The following is a 14,730-nucleotide window of genomic DNA, read 5'->3' as shown; positions in this document are numbered from 1 at the left end:
GTACTGATATTGCTCAAGGAGCATACTGTCAAGTAACTTTTTATTTAAAAAAATTCAGATGCTAGTTTTGAGAAATTTAACATTTTTCAGGTTTGTGGGTATTTATTAGTTTGAGAGTACAATTCTGATTTTTTTTTAACTACTTGTGTACTTTAAGTTATAAATCCTTTTTCTTAATATATTAACATCTAGTTAATTCAGCATGGTTTTACTTTAAGCTTGTTAGTAAAATATTGAAAATCTAGCTTAGTATAAAGCTGTAAGAAGCACCCAGCATCTTTATCTCTTGTCTTTTTTTTTTTGTGGATAAAGTTCCTTTCATTTGTCAAAACCGTTGTTATTATTTTGGAAAAGCATGTTCTAAGTGAAGTTTGTTTTCTAGCTGGAAAAATGAAATTTACTGCTTACTGATCTGTGTCAGCCTTAGAAAGCACCGTTTTATTTTGTATTAGCTCAGTTCTGTGAGTAGTGGATCTCATTGATGGAAAGTGGGGAACCAAACATGTTTTTGAAAGGGAGTACACAGATCTGTGTGTTAGATGGTATCTATTAAGATTAGTAGGGTTCTATTAATATTTCATGGAGAGGTGGGGAAAAGATTGCTGCACCAGCTACCACTTAATAAACAATAAGATAATATGACCAGGAATCTGCACCCCAAAGGTGTTATGGACACCTGAAACTTCTGCTGAAGTGACTAATTAAATAATGAAGTTGTAGAAATACAGCTAAGGGCTGGAAAAGTATAAGTAGCAGTTACTAGGAGGTGTTCCTCTGCTATTAACTCTTGGATTCCCTTAACAGTTGAGTTGATTTCTTCAAACAGGTCAGTCTCACCTTTCATAAGTCATGCTGTTGTCTGGCATTTTATAGAAGTCATGTAGTGATGATGTTAAGAAAAAGACAAATTTACTGCCTGAGCCAGAAGGCAGGCTTACAAAAAGCAACTTCTTTCAGGACACGAAAAGCTCTTTGTTCTGTGGCCTTGGTCTTTTTGTGCTTTGACCCTTATTTTATAGCATTGTCACTCTGACCTTAAATCTTTGAAAGCAGACAAGCAGCAAATTTAGCCCTTTACAAGTGGGGTTTCATTCTGAGCTATGGGCCTGGTTTTTATCTTTAGGCATTATAGTCCCATACAATACTGAGATGTAACAAAATCTCAATTTAAGATTGTGGTTTGGCATACTGTAAATAGTTATTATTTCTATATAAGGCAATTAAAAAAAATGTTGCTCTGTTGCTGGCCTATGGTTTGTAATTATTCACCAATTTGAGGTAAGACAGCAACTAGGAAGGCAGTCTGGCTAATACTGACCAATATATTTTTCACTTTCCTAGAATTACTTTGGAAATGGATGCTGTGCACAGACCACCAGGGTTTCTGCACAAACAACTTGAATATTCTATTGAGGACAAGAAATGCTTTGCTATACATTCTAGAGTTAGAAGATTTAAACAGCAGTACTTGCATGGCCTTCTTTCATAAAAGGCTGTGCCAGCTTAGGGGAGCACAAAATTTTACACGAGGCCTGTGACTGTTACAAGAGCAAGTCTTCTGAGAACTTCATAAAACTTTTTTGTAAAAAAAACAGCAAATTAATTAATAGAGAGAACCAATACTTGATAGATTTTAAAGTTTTGGGGTTTTTTTATTTTATGTGTTTAAAAGGAGAACCTGTTTTTCCCTGTCTTAATAACTTTACATTATGTACATGGTTTGTATTGAACAGGTATTGTTGTTTGGAGAGGGATTGTCACTTTTTCTTTTATCACTAATGATTCTATATATTTCAGGTTTTGGAAACTTTAGCTATGATAATAGGGTAATCTTTTCTGAATTTAATAGTGTAATAATCTAAGTTTACATTTACTGGAGAGCTTGAAAATATTTATATTTTTTAATAATTTTTTTAATCTGAAAGGGTCCCAGAAAATTTTTAATAGTCATACAGAAACTAAAGATTATATTCTAAGACAGATCTGGCTTTCTTTTTGATGGATCCACTATATTTAGTTATAATATTTTTTGTAATAAAATTGGGGGAAGGAACATTTTAGTTACTACTATAATGAAATATAGAACTTATTTTGTAGAACTTAAAAAATAGCTTCTTAGTTTTTCTTAATTTTGTATGTGTCCTTTCAAGCAGAAAGAATGCTGGTACAGATTGAAAGTGTTCACACAGTTTTTCTTCCTGTGTGCTTGCCAAAGGTGCAGAGAAGACAGATTTTTAAAAGTTGTGTGCAAGCTATACCAGTGCAGTAAAGAGGGGTCTGGAAAACTTTTCTGAAATACAACTTTTACAAACTCTGCTAGAACTTGGAGCTTGTAATTTTACAAGTTCCCTGTAAAATGTTTCATATAGCAATCTAGTTAATGCATCAACTTCTGACAAAAAAACTTTTTAGAAGCTGGGAAAAGAGGTGAGAGGGGTTAGTCTTATTCAGTTTTATTTTTAAGCTGCAGTTGATTCTAAGATACAATTATGATATACCAAACAGTACATTGATAAATTTTTTGAGTGCTATATCAGCTTCCCGTAGTTATGCTTTTTTTAGCTAGGAAGCTATAAAAATGGACATACTGTACTTGTTCAAGTCAGAACTGTCTACCTTTCATTTTTTGCCGTTCACAGAAATCCATTGCATTCTGTTTGCTATTCATCACTCCAATGGAAGCATCAATATTGCAGAACCAAGTAACAGTCTTCACTTTGGTCTGTCTTTCTGAGTGCAAACAAGGGCGGGGGGGTGCACCTCATACAAATTAATACATGAATCAAGCAGTAGATGCAGTAGTTGAAGTCTTAGATTTAGTAAAAAGGATTTAAACAGAATTTGATGCTGAGAGTCCTTAACTGCACTTCTAAATTTCTAGGTATTTTTATACTTCTGAATTTCTCAATGGTTTTACTTCCTGGTTTTTATTTTTAGCTGGCTTTGTTATTTCATGTTTATCTTATGCAGTAGTTCTGCAGCTAGTCTAAATCTGTTTGTTCATGATCCTTGGAGAGATGGCTGGACACATGATATAGATTCTCCAAATTTAGTAGCAGTAAATTTCAGTAATCAGCAGTCATCTGCTTTACTTTCGTTATTAATACTTCACATTGCAAAAAGTGTAGTTCTCCCAGTCTTTTGCCATGATTATATGGGGAGTGTTGTTGACATAATCAGGAAGAAGTGAACACGCAATTTTTTTTTATATCAATGTTTGTGCTACCAAAACTTAAATTAGTGCTAGGTATCTCTGCTCAAATATTCATCTTTTGTTCAGAGAATTACTTAAAGCATTATTTTTGAAATTTTTTTTTTACACAACTTTATAATAGTCTTAGAAATATTCAGCTGCTTACTAGAAGGTATAGGTGGACCTATTATACATGGAGAGTGTGTATAAGCTTGGTCCTGGATTACTGCACCTCTTTGAGGAAAAGTGAGGCAGATTTATTGCTGTGTTACAGTTATTTAATTTTTAAAAAACCAAACACATGCAATTAAATTGCTAGTTTAGAGATAGATTTTTTTTAAAAATTATTTAATTTTATTTTTTCTTTTTAGAACATAGAAACTTTAGAACTTTTTAGAACTGAAATTAAAAATCTCACTGCAGGAGAATAGCAATCAAGGTATATAGTTTATTCTCCTAATTCTTCTTCCTCTAACCTCAATTAAGTTGAGTGAATTAACTGAGTATTGCAGGTTATGCCTGAACCAAATAATAATGGAATAGTAGCCGAAAGTACACAGATATCTTTAATGTTCTGAAATATTTCAGTGGAATCTTTTCTTCTTTTTAAAAATACATGCATATCACTTTAAAGGCTGCTGACACCACAAATTAGATGGAAAGACAGTTCCTTAACAAAGAAGCAAGAATGCAGGAGTAAAATAATATACTTCTAAATCTTAGATTTGAGAAGGAACAAGAGTAATAAATTCTAGTATGATTGCAGTATAAATACTGCAGTGTTGAGTAAGCATATGACAAAAATAAAATGAAACTATTGTTTTAACTTGGAGAGAGGGGTGTAAACAGTGTATGAGAAAGATGCAGCTACATACACTTTTAGATCTGAGAATCTTAGAGAATGGAAATGTTCAGATTTCTTGGTAGTGAACAGTGAAATTTTCTCTTTTTCCCAGATTAATTCAATAAAACCCTAAAAGTATTTTCCAGTGTTGAACTGCCATTGTGTACACTCATAGTTAGTGGTATGTTGGTAGCACTGAACTGTTAGAGGAGAGCTTGGCAAATTTACGCAGTTGTCCAAAAAGCTACACTGCAAAATGTCCTGTCTAACATAGAAGTAACTTACTCCATTAATGGAATGCACAGAGCAGGACACACTTGTCAAAAATGCCCCACTTCATGCTGTGCCATCTCAGTGCAAACCCTGTCTCATTTCTGGTTCATCTAAGCTAACCTTGGGAAACTGAGATATGGACATTTATAATTGCTGATGTCAGGGCTGTAGAGGATGGGCAGAGGATGCACTAGTGGACAAATGTAATGCTCTTACACTGTGGAATACTTCAGTCTTTCAGGTTCATCTTCAGTTTCCTAATTTTAATATGAAATAAAGTTGGGAAAAGGTCACAATGAACAGTGAAGCAATAGCCTTGCTTTCATATTGGATCTGTTTTGTATTAATGAGTAAGGATGTGTTTTGTATTAATGAGTAAGGAACTAAAGCAATGGAATATGGCTGTGAGCAATGGTGTATAACACTATTGATGAGGAAGAGCTTCTGGCCAAGAAGTATGAAGGGAGTGCTTCTTTTGTATGACCAAAAGCACGAGGTAAATGTTTGATTTTATATCATGTTCTTGGGTATTAGAGAGAACATACAGCGTTTAATACAAAGTTCTTGGTGTCTCTTACTCCAAGTCACTGGCCTGTCAGTCAGATTGCAGGCCTAGTGGTACCTTCTGGATATGTTACATAGAGGTTTAAGGAGCTTATTAGTAGTTATAGTAGCATTTAAGGAGCTTATTAGTATGTATAGTAGCCAGAATTGACTTGTAGCTGGTTTTCATAGGGTCAGAAAAGATTGAGTTTGGCTTGGTGTTGTCATAAACTCTGAACTATAAACAATAAAAACCAGAAATTATATTTTATATTGGGCTTGGTCTTTGATAAATCAACTAAAAAATACTGAAATCAAGGAAAGGCTCCTTCATTGCTTGGGAACACTCTAATTGCTAAAACAAGGGCAAATACATATACACATACACTTCTCTCTTTTTTCCTTTTTTTTTTTAACAGTTCCAGTACATTTTTTTCAGAGCATTCCTGACTTGTGTACATGAGCTGCTTCTGAGGAATTTCAGTTTTGCATCTTCAGGATCCTTCTTCCTCAGCAGAGCTCTTGCTTATAGGGACTTGGGAAATGTAATGGATCTTCTTGCATACATGATTCCCAGCTTTTATTGAGGTCTTCTTTGTCAATCTGTCTCTCATCCACAGACTTAAAACACGAGGATGGAGGTAGGAGAAGCACTCATGGTAACAACTATATGACTTTATGACCAAAGCATAATGGTACACAGCTTTGTGAAGACATTCCTGGATTTCAATAGATTCCCAGCTCAGCTATTAGTACACTTCTTATCTTAGACTTCCTCTTTTCATTCTTTTCCTGCTCCACAACCCCTTCTCTCACGTAGACTGCCTTCAATTTTATGTGATAATTTACTTATTCTCCTTGCAGGTTAGATCTATTTTAATAGCAGTGTAGAAAATATACAGTCACATTGTGTTGAATTTTGGGTTGGTTGGTTTCTTTTGGGAAATTTTGTAGTAAAGTTATAAAATAACCCAAACAATAAAACACCTTCCAAAATCATTAAAAAAAAAAAAAAGGGGGAAAACTCAAACAGTCTGGAATCCTGTAATTCGTGCAAGGTTTTGTGTTCATGTTTTGTATGGGTGGGTGGAATTACCTGCAAGTTTTCTTACTAATGTACTTTCTGTAGAAAATAGCATAATAGTTCTGCCAAGTCTTCATTTCATGTTGTGGATAGTTTAATTTTAAAGGGATTTAGTTATGCAACAGGAAAAAACCTTTCCATACTTAAGCTAGAACCTGAAATCAACCAGGCAATTGAAAGAATAGTATCTGTTAAACACATGGAGTTTCAAATGAAGAATTTGGCCTGAATGTAAAAATGAGAATTGCACTTCCAAAGGTATTAAATGTTGCAGCTGTCTTATTTAAGTAATTTTCTTTCAATCTTCTAAGTAAATCTATAAGTACAAAACAATATTTTTTCTTGCTAGAGAATATTTTTCATAATCTTTTTCCAGAAAAGTAAATCTTTTACTGTTGGCTAGCATTTTTGCTCACATCTATCTTTATCTATGCCTTCCACATTACATGTATATATGGTGGAGATTTTGTCTTTACTTTTTCTTCTCTTGGTTTATGCCTAGCACAGTTTCTTCAGGGGAGAGACCAACTGTCAGAGCATATGTTTACAGTATAGGTTTATTTTGACTTTGCACTCCTGCTTTAATTCACCATGGTAAGTTGGGTAAGTTCTGCCTATTTAATTTAGTTTGCCTATTTTAGCTGTCTGATTTTAAAAATAAACATAGGTAGTAAGAGGTGGGGTGGGGATAAGTGTAAATAGAGCTGTGCATGTATAAAATATACTGGAAATGGCTCTTTAATGCAGTTCCTTAAGTTAGCATTCCTATCTGGATAAATGATATAAAAAGTGTTGCTGCTGTTACCTGTAAATTTACACTGGCAATCTCACTTTAACTGGCACATTTGTGGCAAAGGACTCTTCTAGCAGATATTGCCCTGCTGTATTACTGTAGGAACAAAACTAGGAAGGGAGAAAGAAAATTCCCAAATCTTTCCCCCACATGGCCTGCCAAATCTCTTTTTGGGCTTCCAGATAGCCCTGTTAATTTGCAGAAGTTGTCTGTCATGACCTGACTAGAAGGCTTATTGCAATGGAGGGGCGTGCTTGGGTCCATGCTGTGTAAGTAGCTTTTGTCTTAACAGTTTAGTATAAAAACATTAAAGAAAGCATAATTCATGTTATCTAAGGAACCAGTAAAAAGACTGCACAGACTTAAATCTCTGGCATTCTTTAGTCTAAGAAAATGATACCTAGCAGCGCCATGAACTCCACATCTCTGGCCTACATCAAGTAGCATGGTCAATTCTAGGCTGGGGGCAGATGAACTCCTGCCCATAATAACAGATAAGTTACTATTCTTGCTAACAATTGTTTTGGGTTATAATTTTTTTCCCCTCTGAAGTTAATTAAGGCTCTTTTGAATCTGTCTCCCCAAAAGTTGCAGTAAGGGTAAGCTGCAGAGCTAACAAATGGCTTGAGGACTGATAGAATAGTTCACAAAAGCTTATTTTGAAATTAGCTCTTATTCTCTTATATATGAAAGTTTTTGGGTTTTCTTTTCACATCCAAGTTTCCAGATGACAAAAAGTCAGATTAGAAAATAATCCAGAGTTTTTTGCTTTCTTTTGAAATAAACATCTGCATAATCTTTAGTTCCTCTAACTAGAAACGCAGTTGTCCAGTTTGTGGTTCGTGTCTCATTAAGGTATTATGCACACATGACAATAAAGTCTAGAGCTTCACCATAAATAGTCAGCTTGGCAATGGACAGATGTTTTCTAAATATTTTGTAGCTCATTAACACAGCTGATGTTACTACATGAAAGCTAAAGTTCAATAAGAAAATTCTGCATTCAGCTCAGAGTATGTTTGTGTTTCCCTGAAGCATGGTAGACACCTTGGCATAACGTAGCAGCACATAATGGTTTGTGGGTTTTGAAAAGGTGCAGGCCATATTGTGCTGCCTCAAAAATACAAGGATTTCATCACCCTGAAGAGACATACCACTTATGAATTAGTCAATCTTATGATGCTGATGTCTGTCATACTTTAGCAGCACGTAAATATTGGTGTTAAGACTGTAAATATCTCCAGTATTAACTGTGCTGCTGAAGTAAGGCTAGCCACTTCTGCACGTGAGTCGTGGAACAGGACATTGCATGTATTCCCTGTGCCTTTTTGTTGCTGTAAACTTATCTATTGTTTGTTTGTATATGAACACTTTCTTAGCCTTTTTTGTGTTTTCATTTATTCAGAAACTATATTTAGAGCTTCATAGTATCTGATGGTAAATAAAATAGACATATATATAATTTTGTATTGGTTTGTGTGAAAACTGAACTTTTTTAAGGAGCCATCTCAAGCTACACCTGTCTAACAATGCTTTGGTAAGTGTGTTTGTTTATATATTTAAAAACTATAAAAATTAAGTTACTTTAATTCTCAAGACATTTCTTTATTAAAACTCATAAAACTGTTAATTTTTACAATCTTTTCTAAATTAGTGGAACTGGGAAGTATTTGGTCATGCTTTTAACAAGGAAAGCTCATAAAGAAAAAGTGTCTTCCAATTTTTTTAACAAAACTTATTAACCACTTCATTTCTTAAACCACTGGGCTATAGACAGGTAACAGTTTTATGGTTAGAAGTTTAAACTGTGTATCTGACTGTGAATTTACTAATTTTTTTTCTCATCTTCCACTAAGATTTTTCTCTTGCAGGAGAATCTTTCATTGAGATGATGGAAATTGCTGCAGTGAGAATGGAAATTACTTGGGCTCCTTTCCTTTTAAAAGCTGCATGCAAGAACTGTGTGGTGAGTCAAATGTAGACTAATGGTTATGTAAATGTCACTAATTTTAGATACAGATCTGAAAGTGTGTTTCCTTTTAAGATTTTATTTTCTTCACTATCATGACTCAGTATCACTTGCTAATCTAATTTTATTAGCCCTGTTGTATTTTACCATTTAAAATACACATACCTTATTCAAATAGGTCTTCACAGAGTCAAGTTAATACATCATATAGATGTTTTAAAAGGAGGAAAAAAGGCTTATCTGCACTCAAGAGTTGTTTTGATTTTAGCCTTCACAGAACTGCTACTGGTGCAGTTGCACAGGTACAGACATGATGTAGATGAATATGAATCCAAATTGTTATAATTCATTAGTTTGCATTATTTGACCATATTTCATAATTTCCTACTGGTAAAATCACATTCTCATTTTCTACTACTGCTATGAATTAGAACTGACAAAATTACTAATAGCTAAAATTTCCAATTTAGTTCAGACCTGAGCAGTTCTCAATAGCACAGCTATGCAGAATTAGATAGCCTACAGCTTTTCATAAAGAACATTTGTGTGCACATTTACCTACTACATCTCTCTTAAGACACATGACCAAAATGAAGTTGACTACTTAGAAAAAATATCCTATCTGACTCAAAGTTGGATAGCTTTCTCATTGAGTTTCTTTAGGTGAGTTTCTTTAGGGAGTTTCTTTTCTTTCTTTCAACCTATGTAACTGCTAAATATTAAAGATCTGCACATATACTTCAGCCATTTGAGAACTTAGAAATGCTTGGAAAGACCTGAAAGGTCTCTGCTTTTTTTCATCGTACTGCAGACTGGTGCTTGCAGCAGGCCCATCCATCCAGTTGCTCTTGTAGATCTAGTATTTTAACGTACCCAGGATTTTTCCCAGAGACTTCGATGAGTAGATGTGAATCTAAAGAGCTGATCAGAGACTTGAGAGCATACAACAAATAAGTCTATTTGCCTGGCTTTGTCAAAGTCCAGTGGCCAAACTGTTTGTTCCTGACTACTTCATTGTATTCGTGTTGGCCTTTGTGAGAAGAGTGAAGCAGCCTGTGCTTCCTTCTGGTTCACCATGCAAACTCCTATCACTGGCACAAGGGCAGGAAATAGCAGGGAGCAGGAAGAAGCAGAAGGGCAAAGGTTGGAGTGCCTTGTTCGGTGGCCCTAGCAGCATAGAATAGTTCAGTGACATGGTGAAAACACAGTTTGAGCATTTGCAGAACCAGAGTTCAACTGAGGAACCAAAGTTCCTGTCTGGATAAGAAAACTACTTCAAATGCTTATGAAGGCCTACTCAAATGATTCACTTCCTAAACCTTTGCAAAGGATGTTACGTTTCTCACATGGTACTCAGGTGGCTTAATATTAGCAGTTATATTTTCCAGAGGTTTGCCTGTATGGGTGGTGCCAGAGACTGTGGCTGGATCAAACTCACTTCATGTTGCAGCTCTGGGGTCCTAAGGACTGTGCCTGATGTAAGAAAGGAAGGCTCACTGTTTTCAGTTCAGGTGTTTATTTTCTGCTAGGCTTAGGAGCTGTATGGGAAAAAGATGCTTAATTCACATTAAAAGGCAAGAAAATATAGGCCTGCTTGAAAATAAACTGAGGCTAATAGCTGTATATGAGTGAAGACAACTAGTTTTAGGAGTATGTCTAAAAGTGCGATGTTAAAAAGTTGGAGCTGAGAACAGATACAGGAAGATCGGGATGAACTGGAAAATCAGAAGGATTGAAATATGTTGGGCCAAGATTTAGGGGTTTGTTTGTTTATTGAAATTGGAGAAGCAGCAGCCTGACTGAGGGCATCTGGCTTGAGGCAAAGAGAGCTAGTCAGGTTTAGGGAAAGAGGCTTGCACTCCTTAGATGATTGCTAACATTCACTGGAGTGCTCTGCACTTCACATCCAGAAGGGAATACAGACTGTTAAGTAGAAGCTTTTGCTGTCACATGGGAAATCACTGTCAATTTCATCCCCCTCCTTGTATTCCACAGAGAAGAGGGCAAACCTATTAGTACCCTCAGCTACTTCATGGATTTTGGTCCTGAAAAGAAATCTCAAAGTAAGAGTAGTTGAGGTTGTAAGGGAGATCTCTAGTTCAAACAGGGTAGTTTTTTTAAGGCTATGTCCAGTCAAGTTTGAATATATTCAAGGATGGAGACTCTGCAGCCTGTCCTATTCAACTAGAATTTCATGCACTTAATTTCTTACCTGTGGCCTCTTGTCCTATCTCTGGACAGAGAAGATCCTGGCTGTGTCTTCTTTACTCTGCTGTACCCCCACCAGCAGGCATTTAGAAACATTGCTGAGATCACACAAACACAAGCCCTTTCTTCTCCAGGCTGGAGTCTCAGCTCACTCAGCTTTCTTCATGTGAAAGATTCTTCAGTTCTCTCATCGTCTTTGTGGAAGTAAATAAAATGCTTCATCTAATAAGGGGAATTAGAATTCAAAGGAGGAAATGTGGGGGTTTTTTTTTGGGGGGGGGGGGGAATAAAGCGCAAGCTAATAACTGTAAAAAGAACAGAAAGATCAGAAAATGAAACATTAAGAAGTTAGATAACTCCTGCTTTAAGATTCTGCAATCTTCATTTGCCCCCTTGTGTCAGTATACTATGAAGCAACCTTTGTGATCACACAGAATGTTTAATCTATTGATAGGGTCAGCCTGTGGTGCTGAGCTGGGGAGGGTGCTTGTGGGCTGCAAGCAAGAAGCCTGACATTGCTATAGGTGCTGCAGACATTAGTAAAAAATTCTCTAGGCAATGGAACAAATAGCTGCAAGTAGAGAAAACCATGTCTTCATGGTTATGTCAAGTGAGAATTCCTAAGAATTGGATGTGATATTTATTTTTTGCCTTTATTCTTGTGTGATGCTGGACAAGTAACCAGGCCATTGTTTCTGTAGCGTGTATATTGTGCTTTACTTTAGAGGTGTCTGATTTAAAACACACATCTGAAAGAAACACTGGTGGTTCACATTGGTAGCTGAGCTTCTTAGGAGTTGTTATTTGAATTATAATACTCTGTAAAGTTATATCTGCTGACAGTCTCCTGTCTTCTTAAAAAGAGCTTCAAACTGTTGCATACTCTAATAGTTTCTACACCTCCATGTCATGTTTAAAGTAGGGGTAATGGACACAAACCTTGAAGGGCTGGTAGCTACTTTTGTTTAGTAGCTGTACTACAGTAATGCATTGCCTTATGGAATTTTATATGGCATTTAATAATTCTGATTTCAGAGGAAGAGGTGAGTACTGTGCATCTTTTAAAGACCAGATCTGCAATCAACTTTCCTTGTTACCAGCTCAGGCTGGGAAGCAGAGTTTCTGTGCTGTTTATTCATGGTCTATTTCTGCAGTCCTGTGAACTCCAAAATACTCTGTGTCCTGTCTTGTCACGGATTCATTTTGCAAATATAACTCATTATTAAACACCTGTGTGTGCCATTTTTTCTTGTCATTTTTGTAAGTAACATCGTCAACATTGTGCAAAATCTTCTGTATAGTAAAGGTAATGTACATGTTTGAACTTCAGCATATCTGACAAAAAATTTACCTGAAGATCTATTTTCAGAAAGAATGAGAAAGATCTATTTTCAGAAAGAATTTAAATTGCAACAGTTTCTTAATGTACCAGTGATAAGCACTGCATCTCTAAAAATATGAAGTTACTTATACCTAAGTATTTAGGACTTCTGCCATTTTCCTCAAATTTCAAAGGCAGTTTTCTTGGTACTGCCTATGGCATACTTTGGTGAATGAGAGTGGTCTGTACTAGAAATTTGGATACAGTGATCCAAAAATCCAAAAAATGTTTCAGCTTTTCCTTTAGTCATGGTATCTTAAGTATTGGGGAAAATCTCTTCTAATCAGGTAGCTACATTAGCAGCTATGTGTTTAGATTCCCTTTATCTGCATCGCAACCTATTGTCACAGAAGTCACAAGAAATTATAGAAATGTGCCCAAAGTGGTCAGCTGCTATTGTACCAGTTTAACAGTAGCAGCAATTCTTCATATAAAAAACAAACAAAACATTTAAAATGTATTTGAATGAAAACTTATGTCTGAGGTATATGCAAATCTCCTTTCTAAGGTAGCAGTTGTAAGTGTATCACAATAAAATATTTAACTAGAAAGAGAAATAAGAAAAAATGATGGAAAAATACAATGGCATGAGTGACATTGCTCATCTTTCTGTGATGGGGATAATAATCATCAGAGTACTTATTTTTCACTCTAAATAGTTTATTTCTGTTAGAAGCTTTTTAATGGTTGTCAGGTGCAACTCTTTTTTTCCCCATGTTTTATTAACTTATAATTAATAGCTCTGTATTTGTTAATAAATAAAATTTCTTATATTGCTTCTGCCTCTTAATGTAAAATTTGAACTTTTATGTTCAAAAGTTCTGAAATTACATATTAATTATAGCAGCATTTATCTAGTTTGTATCTTCAGTCTAAAGTATACAGTGCATAGTAGGTGAAGGCTTAGTTTCTCTTGAGAGATAGGAATAATGTATCCATAGTGTTTTCTTCTGCTGTTTATAGCCATAGGAGTCAGACATGGATAGAAAGCTTCTCATTTCCCTATGTTTCTGCATGGCAAGTATGTGGCTTTATTGCCCATAAAAGAACCTTCTGTTAGCAGGTTTTATACTTTTAAGTAATTTTAAAAGTAAAACATTTTGGAATCTCTCAAGAAATACTCAAAAAAACCTTAAGTATTATAAAACTTGAAGTATATAAGGCATAAATTATAGCATAGAAAGTCTCAAATGTATAAATTCTTAATGTTTTATTGAAATAAAGGCAAAGGAAGAGCTTCAGGGGTTATATTATTTGACCAGCTAGAATAGTCAACAATAATATAAGACTGTGGTTCTACAGCCTCGTGATTCTTGAGCCAGACAAGTTTGGGAATGAGTTTTCTTGTTTCCTCGCTATTACCCTGGCTCTCATATGTCTTTGGTGGTTTCACTATATGACTTTAGGTTAGTTTTTGGTAAGCTCAGCCAGCTGAATGTGCTTGCTATAAGCAACAGTGCCAGCACTGAGGAAAACACCCTTCACTCCTGAGACTGGCAATCCAGTATTGAAGTCCATTTACATTGCTTAAATCAGTGTAAGGAATATTCAGGGCCTAGTTCTTCCTTTCTTGACAGTACTACATACAGACTTTGCCTATCTGCTCTTTAAATCAATATCAAAGGGTCTAAAAACATTTTGGTCTCTCTCTTTTCTTGTACAGAAGATTAGTATCAATATACGAAGCCAGCACAAAAAATGCTCATATAGATAGAGCTTCTTAGCATCTGGAAGCAGCTGTGATATGCTTTTCCTATTATCAAAACAACGTGAGAGTCTCCCCCTTTTCCAACAAGCAATATCTTGTTGCAGACACATCAATAAATACATTAAAGCTATATTATCTATCTATAATGGAACTTCCAGATCAAAAATATGAAATTTCCAGTTGTATGAGACAAAGATGCACAAGAACTCAAATGTTTTGGAGGTATGAAATGTGTTAAATTACTTGTTCTTCAACCAATTTTAGGAAATGTGCATGAATGGTAGGTTGTACAGTCAGGAAAAGGATTTCACTGCAGATTTGATAACATGGTGTAGCCAGACAGCCCCCTGTTGGTTGTATTGCTGTGGAGGTTCTAGAAAGGAATTGCGCTTGAATTCAGCTGTTCATTGCACTCAGCAAGCAATTTTTTCAATTCCATATCACAAATTGAGAAAGTGGAGGGAGAAGAAAAATGTGTGTGCTAGTTAAAACTGCCTTTGAATCAAGTTTTATCTCATACATAAGAAATGTAAAGCTCAGTTAAATAGAGTGCCTGCACACAGTTTCTTAATGCCTTTATAGAAATTTTTTTGCTGTAGTAAAAATGTAGAACAGTACTTTGTCCTTGTGATAAAACTTAAGACTAGCATGCTTTAATGTCACATTCACAGCCTGACTAAGGCAAAGTATTTAAATCAAGTTCTGTCAAGAATGCAGGGGTTTAAAACACAGAA

The 14,730-nt window shown here is 35.4% G+C and overlaps 1 long non-coding RNA gene across 2 annotated transcripts in view; it reads left to right on the top strand.

Annotated features, from left to right (window-relative positions):
• The window catches only part of LOC118684287 (uncharacterized), an 88,113-nt gene that overhangs the window by 65,159 nt on the left and 8,224 nt on the right, over nt 1-14,730 (top strand). Inside the window, exons 4-5 of one of the 2 annotated variants that reach the window (XR_004979811.1) lie at nt 8,602-8,696; nt 11,943-12,152. This is a non-coding gene — a long non-coding RNA (uncharacterized LOC118684287). Of the gene's footprint in view, nt 1-8,601; nt 8,697-11,942; nt 12,153-14,730 lie in introns of those variants that run through there. The other variant, XR_004979810.1, reaches the window with a different exon arrangement.

The sequence above is a fragment of the Molothrus ater genome, chromosome 2, assembly GCF_012460135.2.
Source record: "Molothrus ater isolate BHLD 08-10-18 breed brown headed cowbird chromosome 2, BPBGC_Mater_1.1, whole genome shotgun sequence".
NCBI classification, from domain to species: domain Eukaryota; kingdom Metazoa; phylum Chordata; class Aves; order Passeriformes; family Icteridae; genus Molothrus; species Molothrus ater.
This window is presented reverse-complemented; position numbering and strand designations above follow the sequence as displayed.